The sequence below is a fragment of the Macaca fascicularis genome, chromosome 16 (genome assembly GCF_037993035.2).
Source record: "Macaca fascicularis isolate 582-1 chromosome 16, T2T-MFA8v1.1".
Taxonomy (NCBI): domain Eukaryota; kingdom Metazoa; phylum Chordata; class Mammalia; order Primates; family Cercopithecidae; genus Macaca; species Macaca fascicularis.
The window spans coordinates 13,261,565-13,282,341 of NC_088390.1; the positions used below are offsets into that span (position 1 = coordinate 13,261,565).

General features: G+C 38.2%; 1 long non-coding RNA gene across 4 annotated transcripts in view; it reads left to right on the forward strand.

Moving 5' to 3' along the window:
- Positions 1-20,777, forward strand: part of LOC102129505 (uncharacterized) — a 324,484-nt gene that overhangs the window by 162,712 nt on the left and 140,995 nt on the right. Inside the window, exon 4 of one of the 4 annotated variants that reach the window (XR_012425296.1) lies at positions 168-756. The exons of 2 other annotated variants lie outside the window; for them this stretch is intronic. This is a non-coding gene — a long non-coding RNA (uncharacterized lncRNA). Of the gene's footprint in view, positions 1-167; positions 757-20,777 lie in introns of those variants that run through there. One more of the 4 variants, XR_010582292.2, reaches the window with a different exon arrangement.

A 20,777-nucleotide genomic window follows, 5' to 3' on the forward strand; every position in this document is an offset into this window, starting at 1 on the left:
TGCTTTGAAATCCATAGGGGGAAGAAAACCCTTCATTAAGTTCAGCAGCACAGTCCGGCAATGCAGCAGCACTCCTATTTGTTTTTCCTTCTGTAAATATTTGTGCTCTCTCAGGCTAAGGAGTGGCCTGTGCTAGAGACTAAAATATCCCCATTTATATCCTCCAGGTGCAGCAGGAAATGCCTGACCTCTCACCCTGCCCCTGCAATGACCCCAACCTCACTTATGGGGACCACCCTCTGGGCTGCCCTAATGCAGACCCATGATCACCTCTCCAGGTTGACTGCTGAATAGCAGGAGAAGATGAACCTGAAATTGAATGGTTATTGCAACCCATTTTTTTCGGTCGAAAGGTGAAGGTTACTTAGCTTTTGTTGCTGCCTTCAAGCTTGTTAATGAAAAGATGGAAAAACAATATTGACAACGGTGAAGTCCAATTTGTTCAGAAATGGAACCTGATTTATTATAGAAATGAGACAGAAGACAAATGAAAAAGTAAGATATGAAATAAGACCAATAATAGGAAGAAAATTGCAAAAGTCTTAAAGAAATATTATTTCTTTTTCTACTGGGTCCATCCATCTGGGTTTTCAAATTTCTGCAATTCCCAAGAGGATCATGACTTGAATGTTAATCCAAAATAAGAGTTCGTATTGTAGCTGCTGAGTGTGTTTGCCTAACTACCTCTCACTGCTAACTCAACTTACAGCTAAGGAAATTTTGTTTGTTCATTTAATAAACATTTATTGAACTACCTAACAGTCCCTGTATTTGGTTTATGAATTTAATTTTTAAACTTTCAATTTTTCACCTCTAGAAATTTACTTCCTTTTACATTTTCCCAAGTTTTTATCTTACTAATTCATGTCAAAGCTGTGATGCTCAATGTATTTCTAAGTTACCACTTATGTAAATTGCCCTATCTAGCTTATAAGACCATGATGAGGAAGACATGAAGTAATCTTGATAAAAATATATGAGAATATTTTTTCATTTTGAATACATTCTTTGACTTTTGATGGAAAAGAAAAACACCAAAGACATTAATTTATCTTTATAACTCTAATAAGCTTATACAAATTAAAACAAAAATACAAAAATAGAACAAAATAGGGAAAGTGAATTAATATGAAATCAAAACTTTTTTTACTAAAAAATGTGATTGTGAATTTAAAAATGCAATAAAGTGTATAAACATTGGATGAAGGCCATAAACAGCAAATAGCACTTTGAAATATCTTGTCATATTCTAAACGTCAAAGGAATTCTCAAAAAAGTCCAAAGACAAATAGTATAAGCCATAATTTCTTATCACTTTGCAATAAAATTAGAAATTAAATAAAAAGGGATAAGATGGGGGGAAAAAAACCCAAATCAAATACAAAGAGATTTTAAAATACTTTCTGAAGTAACTTGTAGAATGAGAACTTCAATGATAGCCTATTTATAAAATAATGATTTATCTACCCATCTCCCTTTGTCTGGGTGAGAGCTTGGGGAAGGGTAGTGAGTGGCATATTCACCTGCCTTCTTGTTTCTATAGCTCTTCCAGTAGCTGGAAAGGTATAATCTGCAGTTGGCTCTTGAACAGCATGGGGACATGGGGCATCAATCCACTGTACAGTCAAAAATCCAGGCATAATTTTGGACTCTTCAAACTACTAATAGCTTCCTGTTGACAAAAAGCCTTACTGATTTAATATAAACAGTCTATTAATACATATTTTGTATGTTATCTGTATTATATACTGTATCCCTACAATAAAGTAAGCTAGAGAAAGGAAAATTTTCTTAAGAAAACCTTAAGGAAGAGGATACGTATTTACTATTCATTAAATGGAAGTAGATCATCACAAAGGTCTTTGTCTTCATCGTCTTCATGTTGAGTAGGCTGAGGAGGAGGAAAAAGAGGAGGGGTTGGTTTTGCTGTCTCTGGGGTGGCAGAGGAGAAAGAAAATTCCCATATAAGTGGACTTATGCAGTGCTAACCTGTATTGTTCAAGGTTCGGCTGTATTTCATTTTCTTCGGCAAGATAGGAACACTTGTACTAAATACTCAAAGTTTAGCCCCCGAAACCTATATCATTCAATATAATTATATAGGAGAAGGAGGAATTAGAGACTCTTTTTTTCAAGACAAAGGTATGTCTTGCTGCAAAATCCTACTCTTAAACACCAGAAGCTGGACATTCATTGTTTCAGTCCTCTTATCTGAAGTCCTTTTGCAACAATTCCTAATTACTTCCAGGGCAAGTGAGATGCCTGAAGAGAACAGGGGTGAATATTATTTTTTAGGCAAAATAGTAAATCCCATTAAGAAATTTACAAATATTACTACTATTGTACTTTTTTACTAGAAAAAATGGTAACATAAGAACTGAATTAAATGAGGAAGCAAAAGCCAGGGAATAATAAAATAAAAGTAGAAATTAATAAAACAGAAAATAAAAAAGTAAAATTGATAAATTAGTCAAATGCTAGTTCTTTGAAAGGGATAATAAAATATATAATGTTAAGGTGGAATAGTCTTAATAAAAAAATTAGAAAAAATAGGCAATCTGGGAAGCAGAAGGGATATAAAATCAGATATCAAGAAGTATTAAAACCACAAATAATACAATATAACACTTCATGATAATAAATGTTAATGTTGATGAAATGTTCACATTTCTAGGAAGTATAAATTGCCCAATTAAAAAATCAAATTAATAATAATAAAACCTAGCTATCTATGGAAAAAAATTATGAAAAAAAGAGGCTAAACACAGTCTTATGGTCAGTTTTTCTTGATTTTTATGAAACAGTTACTTATGTCCTGAAATAGGCTAAATCTTATAAAAAAAAAGTAAAAATCTTTGATATCTCTTATGCTAGAGTCTAATAAATGTATAGTAAAAAATGCAACATAGGGAATGATCTGTTTGAAAGAGCAAAAATCTTGTAGAAAAATAACAATCTAGGCTGGGTTCAGTGGCTCTTGCCTGTAATCCCAGCACTTTGGGAGGCCAAGGCAGGTGGATTACAAGGTCAGGAGTTCGAGACCAGCCTGACCAGCATGGTGAAAACCTGTCTCTACTAAAAATACAAAAATTAGCTGGGCGTGTTGGCGTGCGTCTGTAATCCCAGCTACTCAGCAGGCTGAGGCAGGGGAATTGCTTGAATCCAGGAGGCGGAGGTTGCAGTGAGCTGAGATCATGCCACTGCACTCCATCCTGGGTGATGGAGCAAGACTCTGTCTCAAAAAAATAAAAAAGAAAAAAAAAGAAAAAGAACGACAATCTAAATACAGCAGTACGTTAGGAAGACAATTATGTGTAACCAAAGAGGATTTGTCATGAGACTAGAAAGGTAAATATATACTAGAAATATATAATAGAAAAGCTGTTAACATAATTTTTCACAATGCAAATTCACAGAATTCTATGATCTTATATATGAATATCAAAATATTATAGATAAAATTCAATATTATATTGAAATATTGTAGATAAAATTCAATATCCACAACTGATAAAACATTTTGTAATCTAAGGAAACTTTTGAACATCACAGAAACCATCTACCTTAAATTTTGTCATATATGATGGTGAAGTGTGGTATGTGGTGAAGTGTGGTATGTGGTGAAGTGTGATACACGATATGATGGTGAAAAGGTGATATGTCTTTTCAAGTTGGAAGCCAGATAAAGATGCTTTGATATGAGCAATTTTTCTTAATATTTTTCTGAAATTTTTTTATCAATTCGATTAAATAAGAAAACAATATGAGCAGAAGATATAACTATTGAAAACAAGGACAGAAGTTTTTATCCATTGATAATAGGATAGCATACCTGAAAAATTCAAAATGAAATGAAAAGTACCTGAAGATAGTGAGCAAATTCAGAAGATTCTGGGAGTAAAGAAATAAAGCTATAGAATGGAAGGACGTGAAGCAAGAGGGGAGAAATCACAGCATGTTTGTATGCTGATGGGATGATACTGAACAGACTGAAAACTGAGTGACATAGAAAAGAAGAGAATTGATTGGAAAATGTCATAAGCATGAAGAGGGTGTAAAGGAAGAGAGAGGACCCAGAACCTCATGAGTCATGCCAATAAACACATCAAGGATGAGGCAGACAGAATCACCAACAGAAGATCCAGTGAGGTTGAAGGAAAACCCACAGCATGCGGTCACAGAGGCCAGGAGAGGAAATGTTTTCAAGAGAGGGGGTCTATTGCTGAAAGGTCAGAAATGTGGAGGCCAGAGAAGGTTGCGGATTTTTCAGCAGGAAAGTATTTGATGTCTTCACAGGATCATGTGATGTGGTGGAGCATCACAAGAAGAATCTCATCTAGGTAGGTTAGGTAGTGAGTGGGAGGTGAGTATGTGTGATCAGTGATTGATTGCAGACAGCCCTTGCAGAGATTTTGATGTGGAGGGAAGGCGAGATTATGAGGATGTGAGGTTTTGGACATTTTTTTTTTTTCCAAAGAGGATGGAAACTAGATCATGCCTATTTGCGAACAAAAATAATCCAGGAGGGGGTCAATTAACTGTGCTGTAGAGAGGGGATCATTGCTGAAGGGAAATATTTGAGAATGGGAAAGAGAATGGCTTCTTCATAAATGGCTAGAAAAACCTGTTCTTAGATACGAAGATACATGTTATTGCCAAATGAACCTCTGCAAAATAAATAGTAGTTTTCAATTAAAATTTTAACACTTAAAATATTTAATTTGGGCCGGGCGCGGTGGCTCAAGCCTGTAATCCCAGCACTTTGGGAGGCCGAGACGGGCGGATCACGAGGTCAGGAGATCGAGACCATCCTGGCTAACACGGTGAAACCCCGTCTCTACTAAAAAGTACAAAAAACTAGCCGGGCGAGCTGGCGGGCGCCTGTAGTCCCAGCTACTCGGGAGGCTGAGGCAGGAGAATGGCGTGAACCCGGGAGGCGGAGCTTGCAGTGAGCCGAGATCCAGCCACTGCACTCCAGCCTGGGCGACAGAGCAAGACTCCGTCTCAAAAAAAAAAAAAAAAAAAAAAAAAAAAAAAAATATTTAATTTGATAAAATTAAATGCCTGAAAATAGGTAAGATGATTTGGAAAAAAAAAGTCATAAGGAGAGTGTTGCTCTAACATATATACTGTTTATAAAGTTTCAATTATTTTATAATGTAAGGAATAAGCAAACTGGTCAGTGGAATAGAATAGAATTCTAAAATAGAAATTTCTAGAAGTGAGTCTCAAATAATAAGTTAGCATGTGTCAAATCAGTGGAGAAAACATTATTCATTAAATGTCATCTCACTCCTTGTTGACTCCCAACTGGTGACTCATTAAAAAAAGCAACAAGGTGAGATCACACTGTTAAATCATATGTTAAAATAAATTTCAGATAGATTTATGCTTTAATGAACACTATAAACATGCTAAAATAAAACACAGTGACCTTCTAAGCATACTTTCAAAGGCAAATTGAGTTGTGAATGGACTGATAGGTGGATTATGTAAAAATTAAAATCTTCATTATAAGATCCAAAAATGGTAAAGTCTACATGGCTATGAAAAGTATGCAGTAGAAAAGCATTTTATGACAAGGGTAAAATAAATTACAAAAATAATGTATTTCTAAGCCACAAACTAAAAGATTATGAAAGAACCTTCTTGTACGATCCTTATTTTGCAATAAAAATATTTGTGTATGTACACAGCAAAGACTGGAAGAAAATATTTTTAAAAATTAAGTATCCTAGAAATGCAAATCAGAAGCACTTTTCATATTTGCTCATACACTTCACTGAGGGTTAAAAATATTATGAAATCAGCAGAGAGAAAGGATATGTCTTGTGGGGAAGGGTCCTCAGTTGCCTCCTGTGTCTCATTAGAACACAGCCAGGGTAGTGGTGATGGTCAGTGATTATTTGGTGTTATCAGATCTGTAGAGACTTGAACGAAGGGACTCCAGGACTTTTATTGTTTATCCTGCTGAAATGGCTACACCAGGACCCAGAAACAATTTGTTACCATTACAATTTTACTGCTCAAAAAGTTATTGTGTGTAGGACCAATGTCTGAGTTCTGAGCTGTTAAATACTTGGTGATTTATATTTATGTAACTACCATTTTCTTTCTTTTTTTTTTCAGTTCTTTTTTTCTTTTTTTTATATTATAATTTAAGTTCTAGGGTACATGTGCACAACGTGCAGGTTTGTTACATACGTATACATGTGCCATGTTGGTGTGACTGCCCTGGCCAGAACTTCCAACACTATGTTGAATAGGAGTGGTGAGAGAGGGCATCCCTGTCTTGTGCCAGTTTTTAAAGGGAATGCTTCCAGTTTTTGCCCATTCAGTATGATATTGGCTGTTGGTTTGTCATAAATAGCTCTTATGATTTTCAGATACATCCCATCAATGCCTAGTTTATTGAGAGTTTTTAGCATGAAGGGCTGTTGAATTTTGTTGAAGGCCTTTTCTACATCTATTGAGATAATCATGTGGTTTTTGTCCTTGGTTCTGCTTATATGATGGATTACATTTATTGATTTGCGTATGTTGAACTAGCCTTGCATCCCAGGGATGAAGCCAACTTGATCGTGGTGGATAAGCTTTTTGATGTGCTGCTGGATTTGGTTTGCCAGTATTTTATTGAGGATTTGTGCATCGATGCTCATCAGGGATATTGGTCTAAAATTTTCTTTTTTTGTTGTGTCTCTGCCAGACTTTGGTATCAGGAAGATGCTGGCATCATAAAATGAATTAAGGAGGATTCCCTCTTTTTCCATAGCTTCAGAAGGAATGGTACCAGCTTCTCTTTGTACCTCTGGTAGAATTCGGCTGTGATTCCATCTGGTCCTGGACTTTTTTTGATTGGTAGGCTATTAATTATTGCCTCAATTTCAGAACCTGTTATTGGTCTATTCAGGTATTCAGTTTCTTCCTGGTTTAGTCTTGGGAGGGTGTATGTGTCCAGGAATTTATGCATTTCTTCTAGATTTTCTAGTTTATATGTGTAGAGGTGTTTATAGTATTCTCTGATGGTAGTTTGTGTTTCTGTGGGATCAGTGGTGATATCTCCTTTATCATTTTTTATTGCGTCTATTTGATTCTTTTCTCTTTTCTTCTTTATTAGTCTTGCTAGCAGTCTGTCAATTTTGTTGATCTTTTCAAAAAACCAGTTCCTGGATTCATTGATTTTTTGAAGGTTTCTTGTGTCTCTGTCTCCTTCAGTTCTGCTCTGATCTTAGTTATTTCTTGCCTTCTGCTAGCTTTTGAATGTGTTTGCTGTTGCTTCTCTAGTTCTTTTAATTGTGATGTTAGAGTGTCAATTTTGGCTCTTTCCTGCTTTCTTTTGTGGGCATTTAGTGCTATAAATTTCCGTCTACACACTGCTTTAAATGTGTCTCAGAGATTCTGGTATGTTGTGTCTTTGTTCTCATTGATTTCAAAGAACATCTTTATTTCTGCCTCCATTTTGTTAATCACCCAGTAGTCATTCAGGAGCAGATTGTTCCGTTTCCATGTAGTCGAGTGGTTTTGAGTGAGTTTCTTAATCCTGAGTTCTAGTTTGATTGCACTGTGGTCTGAGAGACAGTTTTGTTATAATTTCTGTTCTTGTACATTTGCTGAGGAGTGCTTTACTTCCAACTATGTGGTCAATTTTGGAATAAGTGTAATGTGGTGCTGAGAAGAATGTATATTTTGTTGATTTTGGGGTGGAGAGTTCTGTAGATGTCTATTAGGTCTGCTTGGTGCAAAGCCGAGTTCAATTCCTGGGTATGCTTGTTAACTTTCTGTCTTGTTGTCTGATGTTGACAGTGGGGTGTTAAAGTCTTCTATTATTATTGTGTGGGAGTCAAAGTCTCTTTGTAGGTCTCTAATGACTTGCTTTATGAATCTGGGTGCTCCTGTATTGGGTGCATATATATTTAGGATAGTTAGTGCTTCTTGTTGAATTGATCCCTTTACCATTATGTAATGGCCTTCTTTGTCTCTTTTGATCTTTGATGGTTTAAAGGCTGTTTTATCAGAGACTAGGATTGCAACCCCTGCCTTTTTTTTGTTTTCCATTTGCTTGGTAGATCTTCCTCCATCCCTTTATTTTGAGCCTATGTATGTCTCTGCATGTGAGATGGGTCTCCTGAATACAGCACACTGATGGGTCTTGACTCTTTATCCAATTTGCCAGTCTGTGTCTTTTAATTGGAGCATTTAGCCCATTTACATTTAAGGTTAATATTTTTATGTGTGAATTTTATCCTGTCATTATGATGCTACCTGGTTATTTTGCTTGTTAGTTGATGCAGTTTCTTCCTAGCATTGATGGTGTTTACAATTTGGGATGGTTTTGCAGTGGCTGGTACCGGTTGTTCCTTTCCATGTTTAGTGCTTCCTTCAGGAGCTCTTGTAAGGCACGCCTGGTGGTGACAAAATCTCTCAGCATTTGTTTGTCTGTAAAGGATTTTATTTCTCCTTCACTTATGAAGCTTAGTTTGGCTGGATATGAAATTCTGGGTTGAAAATTCTTTTCTTTCAGAATGTTGAATATTGGCCCCCACTCTCTTCTAGCTTGTAGAGTTTCTGCTGAGAGATCTGCTGTTAGTCTGATGGGCTTCCCTTTGTGTGTAACCCGACTTTTCTCTCTGGCTGCCCTTAACATTTTTTCCTTCATTTCAACTTTGGAGAATCTGAAAATTATGTGTCTTGGAGTTGCTCTTCTCAAGGAGTATCTTTGTGGCATTCTCTGTATTTCCTGAATTTGAATGTTGGCCTGCCTTGCTAGGTTGGGGAAGTTCTCCTGGATAATATCCTGAAGAGTGTTTTCCGACTTGGTTCCATTCTCCCCGTCACTAGCTTCAGTAGCTGATTTGCTCAGGTGAAAGAAAGGGTATCAGTGACTGAAGATAAAATGAATGAAATGAAGTGAGAAGAGAACTTTAGAGAAAAAAGAGTAAAAAGAAATGAAAAAAGCCTCCAAGAAATATGGGACTATGCGAAAAGACCAAATCTACGTCTGATTGGTGTACCTGAAAGTACCTGCCTGATCCTTCCTCTGGAAGCTTCGTCTCAGAGGGGCACCCAGCCATATGAGGTGTCAGTTGCCCCCTACTGGGAGGTGTCTCCCAGGTGTCTACCTGAGGGTCAGGGACTCACTTGAGGAGGCAGTCTGTTGGTCCTCAGATCTCAGACTCTGTGCTGGGAGAACCACCACTCTCTTCAAAGCTGTCAGACAGGGACATGTAAGTCTGCAGAAGCCCCTGCTGTCTTTTGTTCAGCTATGCGCTGCCCCCAGAGGTGGAGTCTACAGAGGCAGGCAGGTCTCCTTGAGCTGCGGTGGGCTCCACACAGTTTGAGCTTCCCAGCCACTTTGTTTACCTACTCAAGCCTTAGCAATGGTGCACACTGCTCCCTCAGCCTCACTGCCGCCTCGCAGTTTGATTTCAGACTGCTCTGCTAGCAGTGAACGAGGCTCCATGGGCGTGGGACCCTCTGAGCCAGGCGTGGGATACAATCTCCTGGCATGTTGTTTGCTAAGGCCTTTGGAAAAAAGCAGTATTAGGGTCGGAGTGACCCGATTTTCCAGGTACCATCTGTCAAGGCTTCCCTTTGCTAGGAAAGGTAATTCCCCAACCCCTTGTGCTTCCCGGCTGAGGCGATGTCCCGCCCTGCTCAGTGGGCTGCACCCACTGTCTGACAAGCCCCTGTGAGATGAACCCGGTACCTCAGTCAGAAACGCAGAAATCATCCATCTTCTGCATTGCTCACGCTGGGAGCTGCAGTCTGGAGCTGTTCCTATTCGGCCATCTTGGAACCTCCCCTCTGATTTTCAGTCATTTACATTTTAAAGTAAATGGATTTCTTAGGGTTTTTTTTGGAAGAGCGAGTTGTGATAAGGTTGAAGATAAAAGTAATTATAATTTAGTGTTGGAGAAAAGAAGTCATCAAAAAGGAGGCTGAAGAAAGAGGAAACATGAAAAGCAGTCTTTTTATTCTACACAATTTTAAATGCTAATAATAAATATTGAACTCTATTTGTATTCATTCAACAAGTATCTGATAAGGTTTGTGTTATGTGTCTGGCTCTGTGATAGAAACTGGAAATAGAGAAGTAAGCAAAACAGACAAGATTTTACTTTCTTGAAGTTTATAGTCTAGTAAGAGAAAGATAATAAACAAGTAAATGAACAAATAATTAAATACACAAACTAAGTGAAGATAGTGGCACTTAATATGAAGAAAATAAGACAAGGTGCTATGATAGCCGTGGAAAGTGGTCATCAAGTGGATTGGATGGCCAGGAAGGACCTCTCGACAGAGCTTATTTTTAGCTGAGACCTAAATGACAAGAAGACACCAGTCATGGAAAGATCTGAGATAATAGCACTACGAAGAGGGAGAATAGCCTGCCATTACCCAAAGATGGGAAGGAGCTTGTTGGATCCAAGGAGGAGGAGAAAGGCTGGAGTGACTGGAGAGAAAGGGAGAGAGGTATGTGAGATTAAGCCAGTGGCAATCAGATCATGCAGAGTTTTGACAAAGATGTGATGAGTTTGTGTATTATTTTAAATGAGTTGAGAACTCCATTGAAGGGCTTGATAGCAACATAACATGCTATGACATGGGCTTTGAACATAGCACGTGGGCTACTGTGTGAAGAATGGATTGTTGGAGGAAAGATGACAACTACTGAGTAGGCTATCAGAGGAATCTAAAGGAGAGACAGTGATGGCTTGGCCCAGAATTGTGAAAGTGGAGTCTGAATGTGGTTGGATTTCAGATATAATTTGGATTTGGGGTATTATTCCTGCGATATTAGATGCTGGTTGAGAAAGGAAGAGGGATCAAGGATCACCTAATATCTTTCTTTGAGCAGCTGGGTTACTGACTCTCAGATGACAGAGATGGATAGGAGTAAGGAAAAATGAAAAGTTCTCTTTGGACATGTTGAGACGCTCTCTTGACATTCCAATGGGAATGTCAGGTTGTAGGTTATATGTGTCCGGAGCTACACATAGAATTCAAGTCCAAATATATAAATCAGAGCACTACCAGCTTATTAAAAACATTAGACTGGGTAAGATTGCCTAGGAAGAGTGGAGGGAAGAAGTAGAGAGACAGAGAGAGAGAGAGAGAAGAGAAAGGGAGAAAAGTATAAATTCATGATCACATTAACCTTCCAAAAATATTTTTTTTTTCTTTTATGAGGGAATTTTCCTACTCCCTTGCTCAAGGGTCTCCAAATATTCTATATTTCCATTAGAATTCTATTTACTTTAATGTTTAAAATGCTGAATGAAAATCCCATGTCCTTTCCGATTCTTCCAGTCCACACTGACCTTTCCATATTCTGGCAATTTTGGTACCCTTTGGTATACTGAAGAATTAACCCTATCTAAAATAAGTTGTGATCTTTCCTCTTAGCTACTGAAGATGATCTCTAGCCTTTAGAATGTCCTGCCAGATAGAAAGGTTTATGTTTGCCTAGCTACAGATCTAACAGTGTGATTAATGTTAAAGCCTTTGGACCACGTGATATCAGTTCTGGCTTCTGGAGGACCAGGGACTAAAGATATTTACTTGATTTCCAGGAGGGCTGGACACAAAGGTCAATGAATTAGTCAGGTTTCTCTAGAGGGACAGAACGAATAGGTTAGATGCATATATAAAGGGGAGTTTAATAACGAGTATTGACTCACATGATCACAAGGTGAGGTCACACAATAAGCCATCTGCAAGCTGAGGAACAACAAAACATGTCTGAGTCCCAAAGCTGAAGAACTGGGAGTCTGATGTTCCAGGGCAGGAAGCATCCAGCACGGGAGAAAGATATAAGCCAGAAGACTAAACCAGTCTAATCTTTCCACATTCTTCTGCCGGCTTTTATTCTGGCCATGCTGGCAGCTGATTAGATTGTGCCCACTCAGATTGAGAATAGATCTGCCTTTCCTAATTCACTGACTCAAATGGTAATCTCCTTTGGCAACACCCACACGGACACATCCCGGAACAATACTTTGCATCCTTTAATCCAATCAAGGTGACCCTCAGTATTAATCATAACAGTCAGCCATGCAGGCAATGTGGGCTTGGGCCTCAGTAAAAACTCTGGACACTGAGGACCTGCCTGGACTTCCCTGGCTGACAATACTGCCTGCATGTGGCCAAACATAGCAGCAGGAGTTAATATTGTCTATGACTCCATGGGGAAAGGATGACTAGAACTCTGTGTGTGAATATTTCCTGGGCACTGCCCTATCTGTCTCTTCTCTTGGCTGATTTTCATCTGTATTCTTTCCCTGTAATAAACCATAACCATGAGTATAAACAGCTTTCCATGAGTTTTGTCAGTCTTTTAGTAAATTATCAAATCAGAGGGAAGTTTTGGGAACCCTCCTGATATGGTTTAGCTGTGTCCCTATTCAAATTTCATCTTCAATTGTAACTCCCACAATTTCCATGTGTTGTGGAAGGAACCTGGTGGGAGGTGATTGAATTATGGGGGCAGGGTTTTCATGATAGTGAATATGTCTCATGAGATCTGATGTTTGTATAAGGGGGAGTTTCCCTGCACAAGCTCTCTCCTCTTGTCTGCTGCCATGTGAGACATACCTTTCACTTTCCACCATGATTTTGAGGTGTCCTCAGTCACATGGACCTGTAAGTCCATTAAATCTTTTTTTTTCTTCCCAGTCTTGGGTATGTCTTTATCAGCAGCATGAAAACTGACTAATACACCTCCACATTTGTATTTGGTGTTAGAAGTGAGGACAGTCCTGTGTGAGGACTTTTATTTCTTGGTAGTTGGCGTAACTCTTTGCACCTAATTGTGGTAGTTAATTAGGTTTTTATTTTCTTTGTTATTTAGCTATTTTATGTGCTTTGAGTCCTTCTCCGCAGGAGTTGATCTCCTAGAGGGCACTTATTTCTTTTGTATCCTCCTTAATGCCTAGCACAATCTAGGGACTCCTAGTATTTACATTCGTACGTGTTTTGAATTTAATTGTTGTGTTGAGTCATTATCTTGCTTTTTCATTTAAAAAAATTGTGTATTGCTCAAGAAATACTTGGGAAAATTTAATCTTTATTTAATTTCCTTTTTGTATTTATTAAAATGAAGGCATTGTCTATATGTGTTTGACCAAAAGGAAGATATAGGAGGGAACAACTTTTAAGAATGTGATTTTCTATTCTGTTTGACCTCCACTGAGTAAATAATGTAGCTGCAATGTCCTGATGCATAGGCTATGGATTTGGGGGGCTCTGGCAACACTAGGAAGAGCCCCAGAAGTTCAGAAACAGGTACTGCTGTATTTGGAAGAGAAGATGCTTCAGGGAGAACTCCTGAGCCTCTTAGTTCTCTGTTTGTTGTAGCTGTACTTGTCCTGTAAACCTATTCTCTCCAATATGGTGGCCATTACCCACACGTGGCTACTGGATGCTTGAAATATGACTAGTCCAACTTGAGATGTACTGTAAGTATAAAATTCAAACTGGATTTTGAAGACTTAGTAACAAGAAGAAAGTAAAATGTTTCATTAATGATTTGTATAAACTGATCTCATGTCGAGATGATAATACTTTGGATATATTGGGTTAAATAACACATATTATTAAAATTAATTTCACCAGCTTCCTTTTACCTTTTTTATTTTAAAACATGACTGCTAGAAAATTTAAAATTACTTATGTGGCTTACATATTTGTAGTACATCATACTTCTGCTGGACAATGCTGATCTAAACTCTGGAATAATTGCTTCCTATCCAGTCCTGCGACTGGGGCATTTATCTTTCTTTCCAGGTGACAATAACTCAAAGCCTACAGGATGCAAAAAGTTCTCTCCCCTTGTTTTGGTGCTAGGAAAGAATGCCCAGATTTCCTGCCTGCTTTTTTGTTTCTAATAGTTATTTTCTTTATGGAATTTTTAAGAGATAGGGAAGATGAAGGAAAAGAGTGAGATTTTTGTTTTCAGTTGTCATCCTTCCAGATGGTCTTGAAAAGGCATGTCTAGAAACAAAAGTTTGGGAGGCACAGCAAGAGCTTTAAAAAAAAGAGTCCAGAAATCATCTTAAACATGTCAACTCTTCTAATACTTATTTAAAATAGAAGCTTCAAAAATGTTACTTATTTTCCCCCTTTTAAGTTTTCTGAAAAACTTTCCAGAGCCGAGCAGAGATTGCATACGCCAAGATTTTGTGAAAAGGACTTTTACTGCAAAGTTACTAGCTTTGAGAATTTGGTTTTAATAAAGAATCCACATAAACTTCCATGAAATGTCAGCAATGTGCTATTTTAGTAATAACCTTACCTGTGTCCTAGGGCCCAACGAATGAGGATCTCCATAACAGAGAAAAGAATAATTGGGGATTGGCAGGTGAAATTGTCTAGTCATGATATTAATGATTTCTTCAAAGAAGAAGCTGGCTCCTGACTTTATCAAAAACTCATTAAATGGTTGTCAATTTCATAAAAGGAAATACCTATTTTATTTCTCTAAGAGTATAGAGATAAGGTGATTTTTTAAAATATATAACTGCAGAGGCTATCTCTGGGCAAGTTTAACAACCACTAGTAAATAACCAGAAGATGATATGCTGGCCATGGCCAGATGTGAACATTCTGCACACACCCCTCGTGGTGTGCAAATGGTTGGTCATTTTCTGGTGGTTATCAACTGTAAGTGGTCCTGACCCTCACAAGTGCAGCGAGCTTAATTATATCCCCTTTTAAAGCCAGTTTAGTCATTCAAAATACATTTTTAAAGGCTTCCAATGAAAAGCATAAAAAGAAAAAAAATCTTTTAACCATAATTTACTAATTCTCCAGCCTTGATTTTTGGCTTTCCTTGCTGCCTAAGTGGTCATATATTTTATAAGCCTTGCTAATTTGCTGTTAAATTTGCTATTTATATGATCCTAGATGATTTGTTGGACTTCGCTGAACAAAAAAGATTTTTATTAGCAGCCAGTGCTTTCAAAGAGGTGGTTTTTTTCACACCATCAAGGCCACTTTCTCAACTTATTGACAGCTTTATGAGTGTAGCTGGATAAAGAACAGTTTCCTGTATCCAAAAGCGTTTTGCATTCCATGGGGCAAAATCTTGGACTTTTAATTAGGATATAAGAGCCTTCCTTTCTCTCCCAACATTCCCCGGGGGCACAGAGCGGTAACACTTGCATTTAGATAGTTAATCACTTTTCCAGACTTCAGCCCACTGAAATTAGGAAGGTTTTCAGGTCAAATGCTTACCTGGCTCTGGGCCATCCCAGGATGGTATTTATTTCTGCACATCTGCATTTTGTATACACACACACACTGTTTCTCCTTTCTAACTAATTGAGGGTATTTTGCCTACTGCAGAAACTGTCAGATGAATCCTGTTTAGAATCTTATTTGATCCTGCATTTGATATTTTTCACAAGAGAATGAAATATACCCTGGACTTTTCTCATCTGAGATCGCTTTCTGCAGGGAGCAGCAGGCAAATTCTCCTCATTCCCTCATTCTTGTCCTGACCTCACGATCCAGCATGTTTAGAGGACTTTTAAGGTTTTATGTATCTGTTAGATTTTTCTTTGTTGTTATAAACCTACCCAGTACATGTTTTTCTTTTTTCAACATGGTATTAGGTCTTTGATTGTGAAAATGATGAGACACCAAACAGTAAGTGAACATTTTGGAGCTCAAAGTGATAGCCTGGTTGATATAATTTGCTAATATTTGTGTGTCTTTCTCCCCTTTGGGGGAAGCATGCGCTTCCAGAATATGCCAGTTGGCTGGCTTGGGTTTCTTGCCCCATCTTTGCAGAAATTTGCCGTCAATATTCAGAATAAATGGGCTTCTGTCGGGCATATAAAAAAGCATAATCTTAGAGTCTTGACTGGTGGCATTGAGCTAATAATAAAGACACTAGGGCCACTTGAGACCTATTTACTTAAGAAACTGGTAGGTTTTTGATATAAAGATGCCCTCAGGAAAGTTTTCTGAGTTGCCCATTTTTTGTTTATTTTGTTACTATCTTGAGAAGACCTATTTCTTGACTGAAAAGTCAACAAAAATTAGCAGCCCCCACTATGCCCAAAACATGGGTTTTTATCCATGGCTCAGAATCTGGTGTTTTAGCAATGCCACTGGTAAACTTCTGCCAAATTTGACTATGTTTTAGATTGTAAAATAGAGACCTACCATAGTGATCTCAAGATTAAGATAGGCATGCGTCTGAGTACTTGGCAATAATTTTATTATTATTATTTTTATTTTAGATTCAGGAGGTACATGTGTAGGTTTATTACATGGCTATATTGCCTGATGCTGAGATTTGGAGTATGATTTAACTAATCACACAAATAGTGAACATAGTACCCAATAGGTAGTTTTTCAACCCTTGCCCTCCTTTCTTCCTCCCCATGTTTGAAGGTCTTGAAGATGAAAGCAAAAGTGCTTTCATCTTTATGTCCATGTGTAGTCAAGGTTTAGCTCTCACTTATAAGTGAGAACATGCAGTTTTTGGGTTTCCATTTCTGTGATAATCCACTTAGAATAATGGCCTCTAGCTGCATCATATTGCTGCAAAGAACATGTTTTGTTCCTTTTTATAGCTGCATAGTATTCCATGGTTTATATGTACCATATTTTCTTTAATTCACCATGGATAGGTACCTAAGTTGATTTCGTATCTTTGCTACTGTGAATAGTGCTACAATAGACACATGAGTGCAGGGGTCTTTTTGTAGAGTGATTTACTTTCTTTTGGGTATATACCCAGTAATGGGATTGCTGAGTCAAATGGTAGTTTTAAGTTGTTAGAGAAATCTTCAAACTGCTTTCCACAGTGGTTGAACTAATTTACATTCTCACCAACAGTGTGTAAGTGTTCGTTTTTCTCCATAGCACCATCATGATTTGTTATTTTTAGACTTTTTAATAGTAGCCATTCTGACTAATGTGAAATGGTATCTAAAATTCATATGGGACCAAAAAAGAGACCAATAGGCAAAATGACCCTAAGCAAAAAGAACAAAGCTGGAAGTATTACATTATTGGACTTCAAACTATACTACAATGGTGTAGTAAGCCAAACAGCATGATATTGATACAAAATAGACATATAGATCAATGGAACAGAATAGAAAACCTAGAAATCAAGCCACATGCCTACAATCAATTGATCTTCAACAAAGTCAACAATGGAGAAAGGACACCCTATTCAATAAATGCAAACTGGATATCAAAGGAACATACCTCAAAATAATAATAGCCATGTTATGAAAAACTCACAGCTGACATCACATTGAATGGGCACAGTCAGAGGCATTCCCCCTAAGAATTTAGAAGACGACAAGGATATCTACCACTCTCATTATTCAACATAGTACTAGAAGTCCTAGCACGAGTAATCAGGCAAGAGAAAGAAATAAAAGGCACCCACATAAGAAAAGAGGAAGTTATATTATCTCTCTTCACTGATGATATGATTCTATACCTAGAAAACCCTAAATATTCTGCCAGTACTCGTAGACCAAATGACTTCAGTAAAGTTGCAGGATACAAAATCAACTCACAAAAATCAAAAGTTTTTAACTATCTTCTCATACTTTTTATTTCCATCTTATCCTCGGTGCACACACCTACATATACACACATTAACACACAAACATTTGCAAACATCTAGGCAATTTACAAGTGCGAGAAAACCCAAACTAATTCTGAATGTATTGCTCTATGAACCATTTGCTTAGAATGTGCTGACCACTGCACTGAAGTAATGAGAAAAGACACAGGATGCAGTAAGCACCCTGAACACATTCTGATTTAGAGCTTGGCTGTATCAATTATTTGCACAAAGCTTTTAGCATGCCAGTATTTGCAACTAAGACAACTAATGCTGAGTGTTAGTCTATTTGCTTTTTTAACAGATTATGGTGAAAGTTAGATCTCTTCTAATCTGTGTGAAATAAATATTTTCTTTACTGGCAACTTTGTATTGATAATCAGAGTCGGAACTTCAGCATCTCTGGGGGAACCCACTCTGCTCTCCTTGAAATCAATAAGACAAGTAAAATTGAATCTTAATGTCTTCCATTTCTGCACTTATGATTCTGGCAATTACATTTTTTTTTCCTTCCTGGTCTAGGCAATCACTCTGCTTGCTCTAGTTTTAGCAACTTATCTCCTAGTGTTTCCTTTTCTGCTACGAGTTCCTTCTCTCACACATGGGTGATCTTCATCCTGTAGAAAGGAGGTCAACCCAGGAGCTAGGGAGTCTTTTGTTAGCTCTGCCCCCTATTAGCTGTGATGACTTAGGCAGATCAGTTCCTCTGGGTCTCAAATTCTTTACTCACCTAGTGAAAGGAATTGGAGCAAATGCTTCCTACGGTACTTCCCAACTGTTAAATTTTGCTCTCCCCCAAAGGCAGCTGCATACATTGAAATTCTTGGTGCAGAAATAGGCCTCAAGGAACAATACATCTAGACTTGTTTCAGAGCTTCACTTTCCACCATTTTGCTACAGGGTGTGTTTCAGAAAAAAACTCTCAAACTGTGTTGTCCTCTGCTCTCACCACAACAACAATCAACACAGAAAACTTATGTGTCCAAATGTAGGGGTTTCCCCCCAACAAAAAACATGCAGTTGATTCTGCAGCAGACACCAGCTGGGTGTCTTCCAAGTCAATCCTGAGGTTATCTATCTGGATTCCACAGGTTGAGGGCTCCATCCTCAAGACCAACCCCTCCCTCCCACCAGTCACAAGTCTGGATCTCTAGAACTTTTGACGTCTTCATCTGGCTTTAAGTTGGGGTTCCCATAATCCCATCTGAGGGTTCAGTTAATTTGCTGGAGCAGCTCACAGAACTCGGGGAAACACTTATGTTTACCAGTTTATTACAAAGGATATTTTGAAGGATACAAATAAACAGTCAGATGAAGAAATGCATAGGGCAAGGTCTGGAAGGGTCCTGAGTGTAGGAATTTGTGTCCCAGTACAGCTGGGGAGTGCCACCCTTCTGGCATGTGAGTGAGTTCTTGTTAACTTCCTATCCACTTTCACGTGTTCAGTCATCTGGAAGCTCTCTCAACCTTGTCTTCTTGGGTTATGATGGGCTTTATGATGTCAGCATTCCTTCCCATACGACATAGAGCAGTACCCTGGAATGACAGTCATACGACCCACAATCACAAAGGCAGGGAAAGATTGGAGTCCTGCCTTGGGTCAGGAGAAGAAAAGGCAGGAGAAGGATAGAGAAATTGTCTTCTGAGACCTAACACACCCAGTATTATAACAAAAGACCGTAACAAGAGCTATGGTAGTTATGAGCCAAGACCCTGAATGAAACCCTATGCATGTCTCATAACACAACAGTGCCCTAGAAGATTCTTGTAGCCAATTTAATGAATTTGATGTATGGAATATTTTGGAAAATTTTTTTTAAGATTCCATCTATGTAATTTCACTTTAGTTCTTGGATTTTGTGGCCTTTCTAGTCAAACAATGCACACTTTTTTTTCTTCCTTTTCCTCTCTCTTTTGCTCTTTCTTTTTCTCTCTTTCTTTCCATCTTTCCTCCTTCCCTCACTTGTTCCCTTCCTTCCCTCCCTTTCTTATTTTTCCTTCCTTCCTTTCTCTTTTTCTTTCCCTCTTTCTTTCTCCTCCCTCCCCTTCCCTTTATTCTTTCTTCTCTCTCCTTTCTCTCTCTTTCTTTCCTTCTTTCTTTCTCTTTCTTTATTTCCCTCCCTCTGTCCCTCCCTCCCTCCCTCCTTCCTTCCTTTCCTTTTTTCCTTCCTTCCATCCATCTCTTCTTCTTCTTCCTTTTCTTCTTCTCCATCTTCTCCTCCTTCTCCTCCTTCTCCTTCTCCTTTCCTTTCCTTTCATTTTTTTCTTCTCCCTCTCTTCCTCCATCCCTTCCACTAGTGACAAAACAAGCTATTCACTCCTCACTTGTTTCATAGAAAGATACTCTTTGACTCACTGTCCCCTGCTTATGCTGATATAGGCAGCCATACTCTCTAATAAACCTACATACCCTCAGATTATACATATAGGAGAACAATTGCTACCTCTATATTTACATAGACATAGTGCATAAGGATGTATGTGTCTCTGTATGTGTGTGTGTGTGTGTGTGTATGCACATGTGCATGTGAGGAAAGAATACAGCAGACTTTTGCTCCTTCACCTCATCCCCATTTCCTGCTATACAATTTAATGTTGGGTGTGCCAAAAGAGACAGTCATCATTTTTTTCTAGATAGCTGTATTAGTTATTTATTGCTCTGTTACAAATTACCCCAAAATGTATTGGCTTAAAACAACAATTTTTTAAAAAATCTCACAGTTTTAGTATGTCAGGAATTTAATCTGAGCATGGCTTAGCTAAATACCTCTGGCTCAAGGTCTTTCATGAGACTGTTGGATAGAATGGAGCTATGGTCTCATCAGAGGACTTGAAGAGGAAGGGTGGGGTCCACTTCCAAGTTCCCTCACTTGGTCATTATCAGGCCTTTGTACCTTACAACATGGGTCTCTTCATAAGACTGCCTTCTGACATGGCAGCTGACTACCCTCACAGAGATAGACTTGAGGTACTGGAAGAGTAAGAGTACACATACGAGAGAGAGAGAGAGAGAGAGAGAGAGAGAGAGAGAGAGAGAGAGAGAGAGAGAGAGAGAGCCCACCCATTACTTTGCCATATTCTATTTGTTAGAGAGTTAGAGGTGAATCAGTAAATCCAGTCCATACTCAAGGGGAAGGCATTACACAAAGGTGTGAATTCCAAGAAGTAAGGATCACTGGGA